This window comes from Triturus cristatus, chromosome 2_2, assembly GCF_964204655.1.
Source record: "Triturus cristatus chromosome 2_2, aTriCri1.1, whole genome shotgun sequence".
In the NCBI taxonomy this organism is placed as follows: Eukaryota; Metazoa; Chordata; class Amphibia; order Caudata; family Salamandridae; genus Triturus; species Triturus cristatus.
Window position 1 is genome coordinate 362904168 of NC_140582.1, and position 24829 is coordinate 362928996.

Here is a 24829-nt window from a genome sequence, read left to right on the forward strand (position 1 = left end):
GCACACAAGGCTCTCCACGACCTGGGCCCCGAATACCTCAACACCCGCCTCACGTTCTACACACCCACCCGCCAGCTCCGCTCCGCCAGCCTCGCCCTCGCCACCGTCCCACGGATTCGCAGAACCACCACCAGAGGAAGGTCCTTCTCCTACCTGGCGGCCAAGACGTGGAACTCCCTCCCCACCCACCTACGTCTGACCCAGGACCATCTCTCCTTCAGGTAGCTCCTCAAGACCTGGCTCTTCGAGCAGTAGCGACTCCCCCCCTTCACCCCCCACCCAGCGCCTTGAGACCCTCGCGGGTGAGTAGCGCGCTTTATAAATGTTCTTGATTGATTGATTGACCTCCAACAGGGCAGCATTCAAAGAACTCCCTCAGCCTGATGAGGGCAAGAAAGAAGACAGCCATTGCTGCAGGCATCAAAACCAGCGGCAACAACACCAAGGCACTTTTAAACATCATTAAGGAAGTCTCCCACCCAGCTGACAGCAAAAACAACATCACCCCCCACAGGAGCAGTGTGGCAACCTCGCCCACTTCTTCCATTACAAGTTTGCAACATTACACAGAAACTTCGAATCCCTACCCACACCGTAAGGATTCCTCGACAGATACGCTCCACCGTCACTAACACAAACCACACACTGACCACCTGGACCGTCCTCTCAATTCAGGACATTACCTCCACCATGAAATCCATTCACTCAGGAGGTCCCACAGCCCCATGCCCGAACCAAATCTTCAACATCGGATATCAAATGAACAGTCTGGAACTCACCCTTCTACTCAACACATCTATCACCATTGCAACATTTCCCGATGCCTTGAAACACGCCAAAGTCAGACCACTCAAAAAACACTCTGACAACCCCAGCGAACTCAAAAACTACCGGCCAATTTTCCTGCTCCCATTCCCAGTGAAGGTACTGGAAAAGATTATCAACAATCAACTCATGACACACCTGGAGCAGAACCAGCTAGTCAGGGCATCCCAATCCAGCTTCCGCAGCAATCACAGCACCAAAACTACCCTGATCGCAGCCAATGATGACATTCAAACCCTCCTTGACCGAGGAGAAAGAGCAGGTTTGATCTTCCTTGACCTCTCAGCAGCACCACATCGGCATCCAAGGAGACACGCTCAGATGGATCGCTGCCTTCCTCACTGGAAGAACCCAGAGGATCCACCTCCCACCTTTCACCTCTGAACCCAAGGAGATCACCTGCAGTGTCCGCGAGGGCTCATCACTCAGCCAATGCTCTTCAACGCATATATGACCTATCTGGACAACATCATCAGATCCCATGGTCTCAAGATAATTTCCTACGCAGATGACACCCAACTCATCCTCTCACTCACCAATGGCCCCACCACTACCAGATCCGACTTGCACAAATGCATGACCATCATCACCGACTGGATGATAAACAACTGCCTATACCTGGACACACACAAGACTGAAGCACTTATCTTTGGAAACTACAGCAACACATGGAATGACTCCTGGTGGCCATCAGATCCAGGACCCACACCCACTGCCTCCAACCACGCCAGAATCCTCGGATTCATCATTGAATACAAGTTGACGATGAAATCACAGATCAACGCAGTCTCCTCTGTCTGCTTCCTCACTCTGCACATACTACATAAGATCTTCAAGAGGATACCCCTACACACGAGGCACACCATGACACAAGCCCTCATCACCAGCCAACTGGACTACGGTAATGCCCTTTACTCATCCTCGGCCTTCCCTGATGAACCAACATCACACCCCACCTCAGGAAACTCCACTGGCTCCATGTACAGATGAGATGTCAGTTCTAGCTGCTGACCCACACACACAAGGCTCTACACAACCAAGGACCTGCCTACATTAACCACTGCCTAAACTTCCACCAATCATCGAGGAGACTGCTCTCTGCCTCCCTTTCACTTACCCATACTCCCTGCATCTAAAGAAGCAGAAGTGGAGGACGCTCCTTTTCCCACATCACAGCAAAGACCGGGAACAACCTTCCCACACATCACCTCACTTCCGTAATTCTGAATGGCCCTCAAGACCTGGCTGTTCGAATAAGCCTCCAGGCCTGAAAGTGTCTGGATACCCTATCGGTATTAGGATTGATTGAACCTATGGGTGTTGCTTGGGAACACCCACTGCAATGCCTATGGCACGTCTCCCCAACGCAATGTGAGGCAACACAGTGACTTGCGCTGCATTGCCTCATTCCATATCTACAATGCCATGAATTCCACACAGGGTGGCTTTATGTGTCCTCGTAGTTATAGCTAAGCCCTGTGCGCCACCAAAACATCACAAAAAGTGACGTCACAAAAAGTGATGTTCCGGCAGCACACAGGGCTAGCAAATAAGTCCCCTAGTGCTTATGCCTAAGAGAGAACACTGCCTCTTTACTGTGTGTATGTTTGCCTGGGGTCTGTACTCAATGTTCGGGAACTACTTTTTTCTTTTTGTGTTAGCACTCAACGAAAGTGCATGTGTTTTTGAGCTGTCTCCCTCAAGTACTTCTCTAAATCCTCATGCTGCTTTCTGGCACCGTGTTCTTCACCCGACCCCACCCTGTTGTCCACCTGCTTTTCATGTGTTGCTTCCACCATCCTCTGATGCGTTGCCCCCAATTGCTTGGACTCCATCGTTTCCGCCACTCATTGATTTCGCCACCCCTCTCACTTTAAAGAAATTTTTTTTAAAAATGTTTGCGCCTCTTGCTTTTAGTTACAAAAGATTAACGTTGGTTGGTTTGTGCTTAATTTGTAAATAAATAAATAAATAAATAAGTGCCAAGGCCCAAAGTTTTGTTCAGAATTCTGTGACCCAGGGCTAATGAAGATCTGGTGCCGAATGCCAAGGCTACATAATCTTTTATGGTTAATACTCCCATATTCAACGTGTTATGGTGAATGAAGTAATACATTTGCATTTTTCTAGCCATCCCCAAAAATCTGCAGCATCCATGCTCCACTTAATGTTCTGCATATTGTTGCAACGCTTTTTTGTACAAACGTTCGCTTCTCCTTTCTGTAACCATCACCTCTGGGAAGCCTTTTGTTGTTTGGTCAGCTTACGTTTAACTTTTTGTTTCACTAGCTCATGTGGAATTTTTGAACAGCTCCCTATGCTGCCACCAAACGACATGCTGCTTTCAGTTTGTCCATTGTGTTCACTCACGTGATCCCTGCTGCTTTCGTCTCTGAAAGGTCGAAATTCTTTGGGGCTTTTTTATGGGCCCTTGCGTCACTTTTGCACCACCGGTGCATCACTTTTTGCGAAGCACCAGTGATGTAAAAAGTGTGCTATGTTGAGCCATATTTACAAAGTGACACATCTAAGTAGATGCGTCACTTTGTAAACCCCTGCGCCACATTATACCTGCACCAGGTATAATGTATGAAGGTAGGGGGGTTCCGATGCAAGAAAGGGTTGTAGAAATGATGAGGTGAAATCTATGAGATTTCACTGCGCCATTTCTAGGACGCAAATGCGTCAATATCTTATGCCTGCCTCATGGCAGGCGTAAGACTGACGCAGGCACATTTAACATGGGACTTGCCCATGTGTAATGACCCATTGCTGGAGTTGCGTAACTTTTGTGACACACTCCAGCAATGCGTCATTTTTGTGCCTACAGATACGTCAGAAATATTGATGTATCTGTAACTCCTTGCGACATAATGCGTCATACTGTAAATATGACGCATCATTGGTGTCGCAAGGAGGGCGCAATGAAAAGTGATGCATCGCTGTTTTCTCGCAGTGATGCATCACTTTTCATAAATTAGGCCCTTTGGTTGCTGCTGAGAAGGCAACCAGATCTGGACACTCCTCTTCATATTCCCTTAGGTATGCAGTAGGTTTGTCTTGACCAGCCTCCCCTATATCCAGGATGGCATTTTCATCAACTTTGACATCATCTACACAGTCCACTTCAGGGCTGTCTATGTAACACGGTTTCTCTCCAATATTCTTCCCCTCCAGTTCCTCCAATGCAAGTGAGAACTCAGCCAGGTCTAAGCCTTGCAGAATGTTTCCTATTTCTTCTTTTTGAGAATCAATGTCCTCTTGGTTCAAGCCATCCGAGGAGAGGGCTTCAGAGTCATCTGAATCATCCAAGACCTTGAGATCTTCCTCTTTGTTGCATGTGTGCGTTTTGCTTTCTTCATCATCTAAAAATGGTGATGGATTTACCTCAGTCTCATCCTCTGGGCCCCAAGGGTGCAGGAGTGCATCATCCTCCTGCATTTCCTGAGTGTAACCACTGGCTGCAATCTCAACATCTAGAGAACATGCCCTCCTAACATCTGTAAAGGTTCAATATATTTCACTTTCATAGCTGAATCGCTTCTTACAGAAATCTCGAATGCATTTCACATCTCTATCCAAATACCCTTCAGCATTAACATGTGATGTGGACACCATTTGAGGGAAATCAATCACTGTCACGTGATCCTCATCATCAATCATGATATTGAACTCCTTGAAATCGCCATGAATCCGGCCATGGTTAGCCAGCTTGGCAATGGGTTCCATCAGCTCACTGTACACGGATGAAGGGTCCTCCATGGACCGCACCTGGCACAGTGGGCAGCCGTTGACAAGCTCCATAACAACTGCGTGTCTGTTGTAGTCAAATAGGGCCAGATTTACAAGCTACTTGCTCCACTTTTGCGTCACTTTTAACATGGGAAAAGTGATGCAAAAGTGGCGCAAGGGGCTTGTAAATATGCCCCATAGTTTGGGAAGAGGAAATCCTCTTTCGTACAGCGCCTCCATGTAAGCAAATTCCTTCATGGCAGCCAAGCGTGATGAATAAAGCCACGACATGCTACGTCTGTGCTTGTGGTAGTCACGGTTATTTTTGAGATTCCGAAAAGAGGTCCTTGCCGAGTCTGTGCAACTTCAATGCAAGCTGTTCCTCTTCATCACTTGCCACAATGTAAATGTCTGATTCTTTGCCAACGCCCATTTGGTTGCCAACAGATTTCACAACTTCACGAGAACAGAGTGTTTTCAAAGCTAGATAATCATACCCAGTGTTGGTTAAACGATAGCCCTGAACAGATTTCGGGGGCCTGTGTACAAGGGTATTATCGCCGCTTTAGCAGCACTTTTTGCCGCTGAAGCGGCGATAATTTCATCGCCCTATTAGCAAGGCTGCGCTAACATGCATTAGCATATTCCACCCCCTATGTTAGGGATGGCTAAGTCAGGATTTTAGTAGACGTTAGGTTTTGACGAAAATTTACGTTTTCGCCACAATCTAATGTGTGCTAAAATCATGTGGGCTGCCTTGTAAATATCGCAATGTAAACATCAGCGATATTTGCAAGGAAGTCCATCTTGGGTACGCCCAGTAACGCCCACTTTGCATCTCATTGGAGATGCAAAGTGAGGCGTTGGGAAAAAGGGTGATAACTTGCGATTATGCATGTTAGCACCCTCTTGTAAATAGGGCGCTGGTTTTATCTCCGCTTTTTTGGCTTTGTAAGCCAAAAAAGCAGAGATAAACCCTTGTAAATATGCCCCTAAATATTTCTCGGTGAAACGAACATGCATCAAAGTGTGATGAAGTGCTCCAGGCATTGTATTGTTCAACATCTAGTACAAATGTGAACATCAGCATGTAATTTTGCAATGTTGTCACTAGGTGTCACTCCTTATCCACCAAAGGCTTACCTCAAGATCAGTTAAAGAGCAGTGGGGAAAAAGTGAACCTACTGGGAAAGGCTTTGTAAGTGGCTGCAAAACATATTTTCAATTACTTCAGAATAAAGCCGTTCTTTCACAGTTTGCAGAGGACATTCATTATGTCTTTGGTTAAATGAAACCCATCACAGCCCATTAAGGAATGCACGAAAGACCGTGGCAGAGCGCGCTTTCTCTCTCTGGCCTGGCAAACCTGGCCCTGCAGTGGGAAATGAGACAGGTGTGCGGCTGGATTGAAAAACATATTTTCTGTGTTATCTGTGTTGCCTTGCTGCAGAATGCAGGTGCAGGAATTGATTATATTTTCATCAAATTTCTCGGTGGACTCAGCCAAAAATGGAGTAATTACTGGCATAGAATGTTGACACGAGTTGTCTGTAGTCTTCCTGTATTTGTTTTCCATCTCGAAAAATTACAATTAATCTCCTATTGAAGTAGGCTGACACTGTGAGTGCACTAACACATTAGATGAGGTCATTGCCTAACGATTCCCTACTTCTCAAGTCTACCTTGTTTCAGCTAGACAAAAAATAGATTATTTTTTATGGCACTTTCCAACACGTTCTGCGTTCATTACAGTACACAGAATTTGTAAACACCTGCCAAAACCGCTCCTCTCGCAGTTCTAATTCTTCCCTCGTACAATAAACTGCTGAAAAAATACACAACAGCTGTAGTTTTACAACCTGTACCGGTTGGAAATATCCTCTCTCAGATAGATATGCATTCCCCTTTCATACCTTATGTTAATTATCTAATTGGCTATATAATTGTCCTTAATATCATGTTGCCTTGTACATCGGACGAAATTGTGTCTTTGCTAATGTGAAAGACAGCATAATGTACACAGGGCTACCACGCATTTTCTTATGTTTTTTCCTCATATAGATATCACAGCAACCTGACAAAACCCACAGCATTTATACATTTTGCCAGGGTGTGGCGCCAAACTGAAACCACTTCTTGCATCTGTAACAAAAGAAGGTACGTTGTTCCTAAACAGGGTCATAGAACAGATGGGGAATAGAGTGCTATGTACAAGGCCCACTATAAATACAGGTAATCCTGCTGATTTAATAATGCAGGAAAATTGTTTCCTTTGGAACTAGGGCCCTCACACACCCAGCCAGCAGGTGTCATGCTTCATCATTGGGCCTGCTCCTCGTCGGGTCGGCGCTGCAATACCCGACGGGCACCCAATGAGGGGCTCTTTGGCGGAGATCTTTTGTTCCATGCCGTATGGTGTCGTGGGGGTGAGGGACCTATAACGTGTAGATGTGATGTGTTAGTGAGTGCAAAGGTTAAAACAGGTCAGGAAGTCCAGTGCGAACCAGTTTTTTGTATTGGGCTCCCTGCCTGATTAAAAATAGAGAGTGTGTGGCAGCTATGTGACCATAGTGGATCAAAAAATATATTAGCGCCCTACTCTTACTATCAAGGTCAATTCTTGCATACCAGTGGCGGATGGCAGAGGGAGTGCTGCGAGGTGTTGGGGTGGGGGTGGGGGGGAGGTTGGGGGTAGGGGAGTCGGACATACGATGGCAAGGAGTAAAGTAAGTAAATAAATAAATAACACTATTTACCTTGCGCTCGCTGCATCGCTGAGTTGGCAATTGGGATATTGAGGATAGAATATTGAGGGACAAAATATTGAAAGGTAAGGGCATATAGGGGATTTTAGATTTTCTATCCCTAACTCCACATCTACGCACATTGAAAATATATGTACCGCAAAGGTGCATACATAACCGAGGAGTTAGGTGTAAAACATCTAGACTTCTTTACCTGTTGATATTTTATTTTCAATAATCTGTCCTCTATATATTGTTCCATTGATATTGTGGTTTCGATTTACAAAGTGTGCACCTGTGCATATCAATACAATTGGTCAGTTCTAAGACAAGTCTTCTCTCTTCCTATTGCTCCATTACCAGCCCCAAGGTGATGTATGATGGCCTCTCTAGTGAACCGACTAGAGCATGAGTTCAAATGATAGTAAAACACTATAGAATATGAAGTTTAGTCTACTACAAAGTACAATTAAATAAAGTAAATTGAATTGATTTATTCTATACACTCCTGCTCTGGCGAATTTGTGAATTGGGACTAAGATACATAGGGGCAGATTTATGAGCCCCTTGCGCCACTTTTGCGTCACTTTTAACATGGGAAAAGTGACGCAAAAGTGGCGCAAGGGGCTCATAAATCTGCCCCATACAGTTTATACTCCTGTTTTGGGCTGTGGATTTATTAATTTTTTTCTGGGGCATAGTGCATGCTCTCTACCAGCTAGCCACCCCATGTCAAATGTGATCGTTTTCAGGTCGAGCCCAGGCAGCACATGTGCTGTCTCGTTGAGACATACTATATTCACTCTGTAGGCCTGAGGCCCATCCATTGTGATTTATTTAATCCCTTCAATTGTTGTTCAAATATTCTTGCTTGCTAGTGGTTAATCCTTCTTCTTTGTCCCTCCCATTTCTCTTTTGCTTCCTCCCACAGAGCGCTGCCCAATTACTGGGCACTTTACACTTTTGTGTTTAAGTATTGTTTTGGGAGACTCTTGTTATAATTGTTTCCTGCATGTGTCTTCGGTGCAAGTTTAGCTTTGGTGCCCGTCGATGCTCTCTGCTGTTTGTGTCTTCAGTGCGTTTTCAGCTTCGCCACCTGTCGCTGCTCCAAATTCACTTAATCTCCACTTAATCTCCCCGTACCGTGCTATTCCTCCCACTACCTCCTGCTCGTTGCTGCTTGTTATTTGCAGCATTGCTATTGTTCGGTGATCGCACCTCCTCCTCCCCATCGCTGCTTGTTTTAAAAGTATTTCTACTTCTTGCTTTGTCCGCCGTCAGTCGGGGTCCATAGTGCATGTCTTGTGGGCCGTTGCTGCTCGCAGTTCACTTAATCTCCTTGTGCCGTGCCTTCCCCCCACCATTACCTCCCGCCCCTTGCTGCTTGTTATTTTCAGTGTTGTCATTGTTCTGTGATCATGCCACCTCCAGCTCGTTGCTGCTTCTTTTTAAAATTGTTTCTACTTCTTGCCGGTCTGCTGTTGGTCAGGTCTGTGGTAGGTGTCTTGTGGTCTGTAGGAAGGGCTGCTGCTGCCTGTTGGCTCACTGGTCACACAGTGCACTTTTTGTTAGTCTTGTGATTTCAACCCCCTTCCACGATCTGCAGCATCCTGTGCTTCTCTGTCTCTTGTAAACCTGCCTTCTGCTGGGGGCATGCTCTATAAAGATGCCTGCTGCTGCGACCACCCCTCTGCCCCCTAAAGCTGTCTGTAGTACCACCCTTCTACTCCATGGGAAACCTTCTGCTCTTGGATGCATCCCTCTGTACCTTGTACAGTTGCCTGCCCCTGCAAGCACCCACTCTGCCCCACGTATGGCTGCCTGCTTGCGATGACCTTTATAAAGGTGCCTGATGTCCAAAACACCACTCTGCTCACCTAAAGCTGCCTGTGGTACCACCTCTTTACTCCATGGGAAACTGATTGCTCTTGGCAGCAGTCCGGTGTAAAGTTGCTTGCTCCTGGGACCCCCCCCCCTTCTGTTCCACGTATGGCTGCATGCTGGTGATTACCCCAATATAAAGGTCCACCCGGGCCCTTTTGAAAATTGTGTCTGCTGCGACCACCCCTCTGCTACCCCCAGGGCCCTCTGTAAACCTGTCTGCTGCCAGGCTATCTTCTGTGACCCTGTACAGCCACCTGCCAGAAACAGCACCTCTACCTGCTGTAAAAATGCCTGCAGCTGAGAACACCACCACTATCCACACAAAGCTATCTGCAGCACCCTCTGTGCCCTGACGCTGCCTGCTGTGTCTCCCTGCTCTCCCCTTGTGACATGATTTTTACAGGGCCCCTTTAAAATACTCTCTCCTGGTCCCTTTTGACGATCTTAATCCCTTTTCAACTGCTCTCTCCTCATCACTTTTGGAATGTTCTACCCTGCTCCCCCTGACGTTATTTTCCTGGTTACATCCTACATGCTCTCACTGGTCTCTTTGATGCTCTCTGCTAGGCCATTGACCCATTTTATTTATGGGCTCAACACTGCCACATGTACCTACCCTGGCTAGCCACTTCTTATGTACTTATTCTTTCTGTTTCCTTATTTAAATACACTTTCCTCAATTTTTTGTGCTTCCCAGACCCCTTTTATATGCTGTCCCTGCCTCCTTTGATCATTGATCCCTTTTAACATACCCTCCTGACTGTCAGGTTTATATACCCCGTCTCCTTTTTAGGTCTCGCCTGACCCAGCGCATGCGCTGGTCTGGCGAGACTTATTGAGAGGGCTCCAAAAAGTGCTACCAGGCCAGCCTAGAGCTACAGTGCATGTGCGCGGGCGCGCGCTTTACCGCGATTACTTTCACTGTCGCGGCCACACGGCCGCTTTGATATTTGATCATGATCGCAATCACTTTCACTATTGCGGCCGCACGGCCGCTTTGCATAGCCAATAGGTCTCGCTTTTGGGACCTTATAAGTATTTAGTTATGCAACTGTTAAAAGGTCCCAAAGGCGAGACCTATTGGCAATGCCAATGCTTGTTATACCTTTCTTTGGTTCCTTGGATATACTCCTCCTAGCTGTATTAAATACACGCTTCAGCTCTCTATTGAGACACAGTCCCTGGTTGTTTCATGTTAGCCCCCTGCCTAGTCCACTCTGGTCCTCCTACTGGGCCTTCTGGCATATTCCCCCTTGTTAAAATGAACAATTCCCCAATTCCTAGGTCCGTCCCAGGGTGGGATGTGTGGTACCTTCATCTTCATAAGACTTGTTTACTTTGCTTCACACGCCATGTGCCTGCAATTTGCATACACTTTTTTATTTTGTGTGCAGTTTGTTCATTTTTTTAAATGGATGCTATTTGGACTTGATATAACCTTACACATATTTAAGAATTAAGTTATAATACAACCACCCATAATAATATGCTGCACGGCTAAACAATTGTAAGTTCCGAAAGGCGAGAGCTATTAGCTATGGCAATGCTTGTTTGTTGTTACCCTTACAGTTGCCCCCTTTTGCGAACAAGGTTTACTTTGCACTTGCAATTTAGTGCTGGGAAACCTCAATTTGAATTGTGCTCGGATCAGAAATGTATTGTGGTATGCATGTGGGAGGTGGTGATTTGGCTGTGATGCATTTGTTTGAATGCTCAGGCATTCAAATGGCCCTCACTAGCAGTTGCAAGCTTCATGATTCTGTGTTTGGCTGTGACTGGAGTAGCTGATGACTCTGGACACAGAGGTGACAGAATTAATCTGCAGCTAACCATCATATCCCAGAGCATGTTTACTTTCAGAAGGTTACTTCCCTTCACATTTTACCATATTCTAGCAGCTTTCCCAAATTCTGATTTTAAAAGTTTGGTGTCCAAGAGTTAGTAGACATAGGCGGCTGTGTTACTCTCGATGCATTATGTACACATGTGACCACATCCTGGTTGCACCGATATTAGATAGTGTTGGGTGAAGATGAATCAGTTATATTTTGATGTATTCTGAGTTTGCACTTTATGCCTAGGAATAAAGACGAGATCATGATAAGTCCTTCTAGGAAGGGGCTTTAGAAATATTTTATTGTTAATGAACTCTCATACTAAATCTATTTTTCCTATTTCTTACAGTCAACATGAACTCTGTGCATAGGGCATTCAATGAGCAGCATGCAGGGGCACTTAGAAAAAATAAAGCGCTACGTTTCCTCTGCATTGGAATAGGTGAGATGCCATTACTCCTTGATCCTGATCCTGCTGCTTCCTTGCACCCCCTTCCTTTAAATCCTACTATTCCTTCAGCGCTTCTCTTCCTCCTATGCTGTTTAGTCTCTATAAGAGTTCCCTTTGTTGGCCTTTGGTTTCTCCAAGGCCCAGACACGTCTCTTCCTGGCTGACCTGCAGTTTCCGGTGGGCTATCTACAGCTGCTGCTCTGGAAGGCTGGGTTGTCAGAAACTTTTGGGGGGCAAAATTCACAAACGTGATGTGGAGCGCTGCTCGGTTTTTATGGCACCTCCTAATGCCAGCTGATTTTACCTGCCTTATAGAGTATTTATGAAAAAAGCTGGCTAATAGTGTTTTGTGATATATAAATAGATTTATCAGTTACGGAGAGGGCTCTGAAACCTGTGGGGCTACAATTTGGCCCTGATGAAAGGGGAGTTCCACCTCTCCCTCAATGTCTAAATCTAAATCTTTGAATAACTTTACACTTGAATTTTGTGAATAGACAAAAGTAGTAAACTTACTTAAAAGTGTAAGAGTAAAACATAAACATGAAACAGTCTCAAGTGTACGTTACCTTTGTGAATAGCCCCGAATTGTGTTTATTTTGGAGAGTGAGAGTTACACCACCTACATTATGTTTTCTGAGCAGTAATTGTCACACATGCATTGTTGTGGTGTGTTTTCCATCATGGGCAGAAAGTACAAGAACAACAAGATATATTGACAATAAAAATAGCACAGCAGCATGCAGAAAATACCAAACTGAATCCAGAGGGGGTGGCCATGCGCCCAGAGGCTCAGAGACCATTGGGATGGTCACAAGTACATACTTTGTGGATTATCTATGGGCCACAAGTTTGGCTGAGACGCAGGAGCTATCATAGAATAGTCCACTGAAGCAGTATTCAGTGTTTTCTGATTTAAGAAAAACTAAACATTTGCTTAGGTGGGGTCTTAACAGTTATGTTGGAGTATAACTGATAACTAGAATCTCTACATACAACTCAATAGATAATTGCAGAATTGCTGAGGACTATCAGTTATATTAACTCAGTGCTTCACCATCTAAATTGAGAACATGACTGTCAATATGAGACTGCCAATAAAACGTCATCAAATAACAGTGATGCATCACTCGTGATCGGCCAATATTGCTTCAATGGTAAGTCACAAAATATGCATGCTTTATATGCCATTAAGACATTACATTTCAAACAAAATATGTTAAGCATGTGAAATAGGCTAAAGCGGTCACTGTGTTAAACTAACATTAGAAGTGCAGCATATGATCTTATACATATATCCGCAAATTGAACTGAACTGGATCCATCCAATATCAGCAAGCAAGGTGTTTATACAAGAGGCAGGCGCTGCAATACAGGGTTTGTATAAGAAATGAAGCCCATTTCTTAGGATTCTCAGTAGTTTTTTTGGGAGTTGTTACAATGCAACTAAAGGTGATATTGCTTATTCTCCCACCAAAGGGTAGAACAACCAACTCACACAGTATGCAACATTCTATGCAATGGATTGAGTACATGCTTAAAAATGTCCTTTGGCACAGGGCACCTGGCCCCAATCATATGTATAGCCAAAACAAGCTGGGCAGGACACAAAAGCATAATTCGTTTAAATAATCATAAATGGATTTACGATGTTTCAACGCGAGTTTTTACAACACGTACCGTTACATCGCGGTCGTTACAACGACTGCGATGTTACCACGCCATGCCTTTACAACGCAAGTCTTTACATCGACTTACACTAGATGGCGTGCTAACATTAGAAAAGCGTAATTTACTATTCCAACTCCAGTCCACTTAACAGTAGGGAAGGTGTTGGGATAGTAAACTACACTATTTGTAATGTTAGCACGCCATCTAGCGCAAGTCGATGTAAAGACTTGCGTTGTAATGGCATGGCGTGGTAACATGCAGTCGTTGTAACGATTGCGATGTAACTGCATCGCGGTGTACTAACCGCGATGTAAAGGTGGTTTCCCACCATAAATATGTCACATTAGTAGTAATACTTTTCAATACAGTCCACTATAACATTTATCCAATTGTTTCCAAATTGTAAGGATAGTGTCTGAATCTTGAAAAGTTGAGAACAAAAACAAACCACTGGCTAACAAGAGAGGGTTTTTGGATTGATATTTTGAATAATATACACTGGAATGGATTCAAAGGACTGTTTTTGTGTTGTTACATGCATACATAACATAAAGAGATTTTCTTCAAGTAAGTAAGAGATTTTCTCTAAGTATTTGATTTATATTCTCCACAGGGAGTGACACAGTCGGTATACAAGAAACTACAATGACCACTGTAAAAAAGTCTTTCTTTGAGATAACAAGAAATTATGTTTTTGAGAATCCCATAATTAGTCAGCTGATCTGATTCTTTAATTGTAACCAGTGAAACCATTAGTTTGAATTGCATGAAGGCACCATGTCCCATATAGAGACATTTCTCACCAAGGAAATTGATTTCTTTTTACGTTGCAGGATTTTATGTCTCTATTTATCCTATGGTTTTTTGTCCTCTTCCTCTTCTCTTATATTTTGACATTCTTTTGCAACTTGTTTTACATGCCTTTGTATTCTCATATGTCACCCTTTATCTTGCCTCCTTCCCATCAATTCTTGATTGAAACATAAGGAAAAGTAAATATAAAGCACTAGGCAATTGCTTCTATTCCGTGCTGATGTCTTGCTCACTCAAAAACGCATCTGGTTATAGCAATAAGTAGGCATATGCCATTAAAATAATATTTGCGGTGATGTGTCTTTCTTTACTGGTCCCTCTTTCCCCTTTTCCGCCTGCAAAAAAACATCACTGGCCTGGCCACAAGCCTCCTGGAATGATAAGCTTCAGTGGTGAGTGGGCATACACCATCAAGCCTCAAAGCACATCCCCTCTGACTCTTCTCCTTCCCCTTCTTCCATATTTGACATCCGTCCATCCATGAATTCTCCTGGCAATGTGGGAACAGTTTGCTTCCGTGTTGTGTTGGCATCCTAATGTCATCTCTCCTCAGTTCAGTGAAATAAGATCTCCTTCTCTGGGTCGGCAATGTCGGCGCTGCAACTCCTCATGCTCCCTTTTTATGTCTCAAACTTATTCCCCTACTTTTTTATGTCTCTTGTGCCTGTATTCTTTCCTCCCCTTAGTCATTCTCTCTATCTGTATTTTCTCTACCTCCTCCTTCTCCCTCTAATTTTTCCTGATTTTATCATCTTTATACTTTGCATGCTGGTCAGGTCCTGAAGGACAGGAAGAGCGAGTCTCAGACTAGGTTTCGACATCCAGGTAAGTTCACCCAGTTACAGGGCTTTATAAGATACACATTCCACAAAACTGGCAACATGGGCAAAATCAGTGAACTGGGAATTTTACAAGTGGGTCAAAGGCATCCTCTATTTGGCAACCTTTCAGATGAAGGTATTTACATTTAGAAGACAGACCCCAAATTTGGTTATAGGCTATTCACAGCAGACAATGAATGCACTAACCTCTTAGGGGCAGATTTATGAAGCCCTTGCGCCTCATTTACGCCGCCGTTGCGTCACTTTTGTGACGCAGCAGCGGCGCAAATCCTGCGCCATGGTGCGGGGTATTTATAACGTGACGCATCTGGGAGATGCGTCACGTTGTAAAGCCCTGCGCCACATGTAGGCGTTCCAGGGCAGGTGGGGGCATTCCGGCACAGGAACGCCTCCTAAAAGTGGCTGAGTGAAATCTACAAGATTTCACTCAGTCACTTTTGAGCCCATGCTGCGTCAAAACCCTGAGCCTGCTTGAAGCAGGCGTAAGGATTGATGCAGCATTGTGCAGATAGGGCACCCCGAGCCTTGCTGGAGCTGCGTCGCGCTTGCGACGCAACTCCAGCAATGCGCCACATTTACGGCACAGACGCGTGATGCATCTGTGCCGTTTTTGCCCCATGGTGCGCCATATTATAAATGCGGCGCATCCATGATGGCGGAGCTGGGGCGCAAAATAACTGGCGCATCCCTGCTGATATGCAGGGATGCGTCAGTTATTATAAATATGCCCCTTAATCTGTTAAAATTGCAACAGCCCACAGTATTGGGACATGTCTTTCATGCAGAATTCTCGTGGGTGCTCTTGACTGCTCTTCTGCTATTTTGTTCCCCTGGAACTAAGAGAATTTTCCTGGTTGAGGACTTTTGAGATAGTGCATTATTTTTGGAATATCACCCTAGGTTTTTTGATTTGGGCTTGAGTTCTGCTTGTTTCTCCCAATCAAATGTGCGTTGGCAAAATGTACAAATGTCCTTTATTTCCAAATTGTGATGACTGGCTGTCTTGTAAGTCAACTGTTTGCGTGCAAGTCATTTGCACAATTGCCAACAGTGGAGTCTCGCCTATGTTTCAGTGAAACCTATCCTCTTCTACTTAATTGCAACATGATCTTTAAATTTGAAGTTTTAACTGGCAAATGTGTTAACTTCTACATTTGCAGCTCGTGGAAACCCTGGTGTGAAACGACCACTGGTGAAGTTGCATACTAGTTAGAAAGTATGCCTGATTTGTTTGGAATATGAACAATTGCATTTAGAAGGGGTACACATTTTTGTCAATAGTGTAACTGCATCATAATTAATAATTACTCTGCTGTTCAACAGGATCTTCAATGGTTTTTCACTTAAGTAACAGACTGTACCTATCTAGGAAAAAAAGTGTCTCTGAAAAGTGCCTGGGATAACCATTTCCATTCAGAGAGAATGACAAAATAGGCGTTCTGGTACCTCTGCCAAGTTGTTAACCTGGGCCAGTAGCTAACTGGGAGTGTGGTTTTCCTTCATAGTTCAGGAAGACTGAGCTAGGTGGGGCCTGGGTGGAGTTAGTAAGCAGAGAGAAACGCTGTATTGCTGTGCTAGTATTGTGCCTTGATGCTTTCTGAGTGTAAGGAGAGTTGGGGTTATTTTTTGACATGATGCACCATGTGATATTAGCAAACTTTCAACCTGTCACAAACATTTGACTAAGAACCATGAGAGTTTTTATTAGGAGTGGTTTCAGTAATATTATCAAACTATATCTACCCTTTAAAAAACTCTATTTGAGTTACTGCTAAGACAGAACCTGCCTGGAGTTGAAGCAGATAAACATCATTGATTTCCTAAGAAGAAGAGTTCAGGCCTGCCTCCTTGTCTGCCTGCCATAGACCTTTACTGTGGCAAACCCGACTCTTTCTCCTGTTTTTCTTTTGCCACCATATATGCTGGATTCCTCGTTGTAATAGAGTCTCCCTGCTGGGTTTTGATCCAGAGGAAGCTGTTGCTTTGAAGATTTTGGGACAATTCAAATAGGAATTTTGGCCATAAACCCACACATATTATCCAAAATGCCCACAGTGACACCAGCTGATGAGTCACAAAAGGAACACTTGCAGGTGTAAATTGGTTTAGTGTTAAAACTACACATGTTCCATGCAACATGTGGTAAGTGGGCGATACAAGTCGTGATTAGCCTTGTAAGTTTGAAATCATGCCCACATTTGTAAATCTGTTTGCATTCAGAAACTCTCCTTTAACTTTTTCCCACCCTTGAAATAGTAGGACATTCACATCAGCAAAAGACTAGAGAAACTCCTCTTGCAGGATGGGTAGGAGAATAGATCTCCATCAAACTTTGAAAAAATATAGGAATTCTTGTCTCTCTACAGAGGAAAGTGTTTTCTCCATGGAGTGAAAAAGAGAAGAAAAAATTGTGCATTTGCTGACATGGTCCATTTTCCTAGTACTTAAGTCTATGCTATGTAGATTTATGTATTTGGGAAATAGGCACCCAATGAATAGGTCACATAACATAATAAGTAGTAGACCTGTAAACTTGTCCCTGGTGTATATTTCTAGGTGTGCCACTGCTTTTGTTTGTAAATTTCAAAAAGCAGCAAATCTGCACTTATTTGTAGGCATCATTTTACTGGCACAGATGCACTATTTTCCTTGTGAATTGCACCCTTTGTGCATACTTTTCAAAACTTGAGTTGTGGAGCCTCTGAGATTCTCCCCATCGAGCCAGTGTTCAAATCAAGCCGTGCTTATCAAATTAGCAATTAACCACCACTGTAAGTGGGATCTTTACCATGAGAGGAATATCTACAGAGCATATCATCCTGCCCCAGATTTGTATTAGATAATTTGTATTTGCATTTAGAATAAAACAGAAGTAAACAAAGTATCACAAAGAGAGTGCTTTTAATATAAATATCTATTACATAGAGAATGTATCTCTCAGTATTAAAATAGGAGGAAATATAGTAGAAATTATCACCTTTTCACAATCTGAAATTATGTTATAAAAAGTAATGAAGAGTGGGAGAAAAAGAAAGAGAAGAAGTAAGGACATGTCTTCAAGGTACCTACTAAGTAAAGATCATAATTTAAATAAAGGAATTTCTAAGAAGTATTCTAAATAAATCAGTACAAATTTGAAAGAACGGATAAGCTCTATTAGAAATAGTATTTTATGAAACATTTCTACTATATGTCTGTACAGATAAAAGAATGGTACTCATAACATATCCTTCTTCATTTTATTCTTAAACTCTACATGGCAATACAATTATCAACTCAATGGTTGTCGCAAATACCATTTCACCATGACTAATATGACAACTTTCTAGAATCCTTCCAAAAGGAAGCAAACTGTTCAAACACAATGACAATAAAACATTCTACAATATTGCAATGCATAAGACAATTAGTCTGGCAGAAAGCAGAAGATCTTAAGAAAATATTATGAAATGACAAATGAATAACAGTTCTAAAAATGTCTATGCATTTTCGCTGAACAGACTTCAGGACCTAAAACAAAATACATACTTACATTCATATAACTAGTGAAGTAAAGTATACTTTCTAATTCATACAACTGTTATAGTCTATTTTCCCATTCACAAACTCACTTAATTTAGCATGATTGGTGAGACATCTGTTATAAACAAATAAAATACAGCATGAATAGTAATAAGAGATCCAAACATTTTAACTATTTTCAACCATATGAAGTTCCACAGCTGAATATCTCACCAGACATGTGGATCTTTTCCCAGGGAAACTCAACCAAAGATTTTGGCCTCGGTGAAGTAGGTTGTCAAATTATTCTGTAAAGTTGTACATCCTTAGATTTCAAACTACTCTAGATAACTTAATCCAATTCCTTGTTGTTAATGTAAGCATAACTATAGCAGAGTTTTTAGCATACAATTTAGAAAGAGCAGAATGAATTATTATATATTCATTATGGAAAGAGACAGGTAATTAAAATATAGCTGTTTCCATCAAATATATGATTAATTCTTGAAATACCTTCATCTTTCCATTTATTGCAGTGAAAGATTTATTACAAATGTTTAAGTGGCGTGGAGTTGTTATACCGAGTAAATGAGAAGTTAATATGATAAGCAAGTAATATTTTGTAGAAAATAATTGTTGTAACGGATTGAGAGAATTTTAGAATTGGTAATTTGGTAATGGTTGACAAAGTGTATAAATACACATCACAAGTTCTTCCACAAATAAGTAAAAGACCATTACTGATAATTGAAACAGCTACAGCCCGAACTGCTGAATGGAATCACACCAATCATTGTTTCCTTTTGCATTTGTCACCCTAAGTAGAAAGGGTATACCCAGACGTGAGTCCAGGGACAAACTGCACCACTGGATTGAAGCTAACCTGGCTGATGAGGGGTGATGCCCCGAAACCGAAGATATTAGTTTCTGGTCCAGGGAGGACCTGGCTTGGTAGTTCGGGCTGGACTGTTCCCTTAAGGAACAGGGTCATGACTGATTTGCATATGACTGGTCCAAACTGGGGTGGCAAGGTGAGCAAAAGAATGATGGATTAAACCCAGATCATTGTGACTGGTGCTGAATGTTTGCATTGTTCAGCATTACATCCATCATTTGTTCCTTTTGCATTTGTTACCCTAAGTGGGAAGGGTATGCCCAGACTTGGGTTCCGTGCTCACTGCACCACTGAATTCAAGCTGGCCTTGCTGATGAGGGGTGATGTCCTGAAACTGGTCCCAGGATGCTTGTTTCCGGTCTATGGAGGACCTGGACTGGCAGTTCGGGCTGGACTGTTCCCATAAAGATTAGGGTCAAGACTGATTTGCATATGGCTGAGTCCAAACTGGGGTGGCGTGGTGAGCAAAAAATAATGGATTAAACCCAGATCTTTGTGACTGGCGGTGAATGTTTGCATTGTTCAGCATTCCCTCAATCATGTTTTCCTTTTGCATTTGTCACCCTAAGTGGGAAAGGTATGCCCAGACATGGGTCCCATGCTCACTGCACAACTGGATTCAAGCTAGTCTGGCTTATGAGGGGGGATGCCTTGAAACCGGTGTCAGGATACTTGTTTTGGTCCGTGTAGGACCTGACTTGGCAGTTCGGACTGTTCCCATAAGGAACAGGGTCAAGACTGATTTGCATATGGCTGGGTCCAAACTGGGGTGGCATGGAGAGCAAAAGACCAGCACCTCCCTGGGGCTTTATGTATAAACAAAGCGGGGGCTAAGTCGATGTCCCTGCAGCCCCAGGGGCCACCACCTCCCCAGGGTTTTAAATTTAAATATTTGGGGGCAGTCCTGGGGACCACCACCTCCCCAGGGCTTATATTTTTATAAATTAAAGTGCCTCTTGGACACGTCCAGCCCCGGGGAACGCCACCTCCCTGTTTTTTTATGCATAAACAAATGGGGGCTACCTGGGGACCACCACCCCCCGGGCAAAATTGAAGCAAGGATAGGGGCCACGTGGCTTCCATCCTGATTGAATATATAACCATAGGGACCGCCACCCCCCAGGGCCGGCTCCTGCTATGTCCCGGGTTGCCCAGCACGGGACAAAGCTGTTTGTTATGGCTTGTTGAGAACTTTACCACTCCTGCCAAGCCATAAGAAACTGTGCTTTGCTTTGAGCAAGCAGGAGAATTTTGCTCTTGCTTTCTCAAAGTGGAGAACAACTGCTTTTGCACACAGGAAGCTGCATGTTAGCAGCTCCCTATGTATAAAAGCAATGCCGGCTCTCACAGCAGGTGGGGAGCCAGCTGCGACTGCTCGGCTTTCAGACTCCACCTGTGGTCCCCATCAGTGGCAGAGGGTGCTGTGGGTGGGACCAGGGCACCCACAATTTAGGCAGGGGCCCAGGGGATCCAAAATCCCCCTCCCTTTAAGGCATTAAAAAAAAAAAGTCCGGTCCCCAGAGAATTCAGTCCCAGGGCCAAAAATGCCACCGGGAAGGGGGCCACACAGCCTCCCTCCCCTGATAATTTTTTTTTTAAAGTAGAAAAAAAAGACAGTCAAGTTGCCGGAAGGTCCACCTCCTTAAACCACCACTCTGCGAATGCGCCTCCTAGTGCACAACTGGTTGGAGGATGAAGTCCCCTTGGCTCCAGAGGTTCCTTTGGTCCTGTTACCTCCAGTAAGTCCCACACAGTGGGATTGCTGAGAGCTGGTTGGAGGTCTCACTCCCTTTCTCCACCACTCTGCAAACGCGACTACCAGTTAAAAAAGCCAAAGACATTCACTTAATAAACCAAAGGTTACAAGGACATTATAGTTAGGAAATAGAATTTTAAAACCCTTAGAACTTCACTGAAAAACAAAGGTTACAGGGAAGTTATAGTTAGGAAATCAAATTAAAAAACATTAGATATTCACTGAAAAAAACAACGAATACAGGGACATTATAGTTAGGCTCATATTTCACTGGTACAAAACCAGTGAAATTCAGCAGTCACTGATGGCATGTCAACTGACATCACTCATGACATCCCTGATGACATCATCCACAGAACCTCTCACACACACTCATACTTTCATAAAGCCTCTCTTATGCCCGCTCACACTCCCGCATAACTACTCACATACCCATTCACACACCCATACCAGTACTCACACACCCACTTATTTAACTACAAAGTCACTCGAACACCCACTCACTCACCCAATCAGTCTCTCAACCCAGTCACTCACTCACCAATACAAGCCATCACACACTCACTCACACACCACACAAACCCTTATATACTATTCACACAACCATACAAGCACTCACACATCCGCTTACTCATCCATACAGGCATTCACACAGATACTTACTCTCCAATACACTCACACACCAACTTACTTAAACATATGCCTACTCAGCCACTCACTCACCCATACAGCCACTTACACACCCAGTCACTCACGCATACAGTCATTCAGACATCCACTCACTCACCCATACAGTCACTACAGGCCCACTTACCCATCCATAGAGCCACTTGCCGCAACCATATAAGGCGGCATTAAAAGCCTATAATGCCAAAGTTCGCCTGGAAAAAAAGAACTTTCTAAACGTAAAAGTTGAGAAGGCAGGCAACAAAAGTAAAGAAATGTTTTAAATTGTTAAAGATTTTACGGCTCCCTGTGCAATAAAGAATCCTTTTATTCCAAAAGAGGAATGGACAGAGAGTATAGCACAATATTTCTTTACGAAAATTTCCTCAATACAAGCTTCTTTCGGAGCTGTATCCTCAGGCTCCATGGTCAACTCCGATAAGAGCCTATTTTTGCCACCTAAGGCCGAGAAATGTCTGCTGCAATTTCCTACGATTGCTTTAGATCATTCTCTAAACATCCTACTCTCTCTTAAATCAGGTTCTCCTGCTGATCCCTGTCCTGCGAAGGTCCTCGCGTCTATTGCCGAGGTGATAAACCCGGCTGTTAATAAGGTTCTGAACCTATCACTAACTGAAGTAATGGTGCCTGATAGCTGGAAACATGGGAAAATTCTCCCACTTTTAAAAAAAACATCTGCTAACCCCTCGATAGCAAGCAATTACAAACCTATCTCGCTGCTCCCGGTTTTCTCCAAGGCTCTGGAGAAATTTGTGAATCAGGTCGTGGGAGAGTTTGTTGAATCCAGTGGTATCTTACATTCAAGCCGATCTGGGTTCCGCGCTAATTTTAGCACTGAAACAGCTCTCCTTGAGATATACTGCTCGACCTGTCTGCGGCTTTCGATACTGTCCCGCATGACCTTCTTCTTGATCGCCTATGTGGATGCGGTATCGGCGGCACTGTCCTGCAGTTGTTTAGGTACTATTTAGAAAACCGTCAGCAAACAGTCTGGTCCCCCCCTTTTGCGGCACCTATTCAATCTATGAATGTCAGTGTCCCTCAGGGATCCATTTTGAGCCCGACCCTGTTCAATGTGTTTATGGCCCCTTTGGCGTTACTGGTTGAACCTTTCGGCGCTAAGATTGTCTCTTACGCCGATGATACACAACTATTGTTTACCTGCGGTAATGGCGACGTTCTTGATGGGAAAATGATAAATATTTGCCTATCCACAGTATTTGGATGCTTTAATCAGAACCAACTTCTCTGCAACTCTGAAAAATCTGAAATTATTTTCTTTGGCTGTAACGCTGGGGACGAATGGCGAGAATGATGGCCATCTAACATGTCTCCTCCTACTACCTTGGCCACCACGGTCAAAACTTTAGGGGTCAAACTGGATAAAGATATGTCCATGAAATCCCAGGTCCACTCGGTGGTTGGCACTTGTTGTGGCCTGAGGGTGATGCGCAACTTTCTTCCATTACTCTCAGCTTCCCACAGGAAGATAGTTGTGCAGACCTTGATACTGTCACGTCTTGATTATGCTAACATCCTCTATCTTGGCCTGCCAGACTATCTGATTAGCCGCCTTCAGGTGGTTCAGAATGCTGCAGCTAGAGCCATACTTATTGTCGACTTTAGGACCCATATGACCCCACGTCTTAGATCTTTACACTGGCTCCCAGTTCGCAATAGGGTGATCTTTAAGGCCCTGGTATTGGCTTTCAAGGCATTCCACACTATTGGGGCTCCGTATTTGAGAAACAGATGTCAGCTCTATGTTCCATCTCGTAATCTCCTCAACCTCATGTTTGTCACGGATCCCAAGGTTCTCTCGCTCCCGTCTGGGTGGTCGCTCCTTCCAGGTGGTGGCCTCCGGGATTTGGAACAATTTACCACTTGAGCTGCGTCGGGAGGAGGATCTTTTGTGTTTCCGTCACAAGCTTAAAACTTGGCTGTTTGCATGATCGGCCGCTCTGAGACGCCACAGATGTGTTTCTGTCACTGGTCCTTCTTGTCGCTAGCGCCGGACACTCCTGGGAGTAGCCATGCGCTTTACAAATACCCAGTAACATTAACATTAACATTAACTTACACTGACACTCACACATCCATTTAGCCACTGACACACCCACTCATCCGCTTTATTTTTTTTTAACGTGCTGTAAATTTAATATATTGCAATTTCACTGCAATTTAGAATTTTATGCCCAGGCAGGGGCACCAGGGGAACCCCAAGACCATGGCTTGGAAGGTCAGGGTATTCCTGCCCTGCCCCCTTTTCTTTAAATTTTATGGGGGGACTCAGTGAGTCCTAAATGGCTGCTAACACTTCCTGGTTGAAGTGTTGCCAGCCAATAAGAGCAGTGCTTTTCCCTGCAAGAGCCTCATGAAATGCCTGTGACCAAGGAGATGCTGCTCTGAAACGCGTAAGGCTTTGAACATTTCTGAAATAAAGAATGCCGGTTTGCTTTAATTCATCTTTTTTAGAATGCATCTTCAAACAGAGGATAATTTGAAAGCATATATAAACTATATATATATATATTTTCACTCAAAAAACCATAGGTTTCAGGGATGTTATAGTTAGCTGGACATTTCCCTCGTACAAAACCCTAGAAATTCCCCTGTTATAGTTAGCTCAGCTAACTATAACTCGCGCCCCCGCAATGCACTGCTGATGACGTCACATATTACATCACTCATGACATGGTCAGTGACATCACTGATGACATCACTGATGACATCTCAAATGACATCACTGATGACATCACTGATGGCATCATCCATGTGATAAATTACTGCATCTTCTCACACCCTAATTTAACCGTTGATACACCAACTCAAAATTTCAGACGTCCATTCTCAAAACCATAGATACTCCAATACCAATAAGTACATACCCACTCATTAACTCTTAGGTCTACATACACCTGCACTCACTCACCTGTACAGTCACTCATACTTACAGACACTCCGCACAAGACTATCATATGCATTTATACACCTACATAGACACTCACACACCACCAACCATCCATAGAGGTACTCTCACACCTAGTCAGTCATGCAAATAATTAATCACACTCCCATTTACTCACCTATGCAGTTATACACACTCAAGTTCACTTACTCATAAAAATAGTACCACATTCTTACGCTCTTATGCAATCATTGATACAAGCACACACTATTCCATACAGCCACT

The 24829-nt window shown here is 43.8% G+C and overlaps 1 pseudogene; it reads right to left on the reverse strand.

Moving 5' to 3' along the window:
* Positions 1-2910: 2910 nt before the first annotated feature.
* LOC146862280 (serine/threonine-protein kinase RIO2-like) overlaps positions 2911-24829 on the reverse strand; it is an 85842-nt pseudogene continuing 63923 nt past the window's right edge.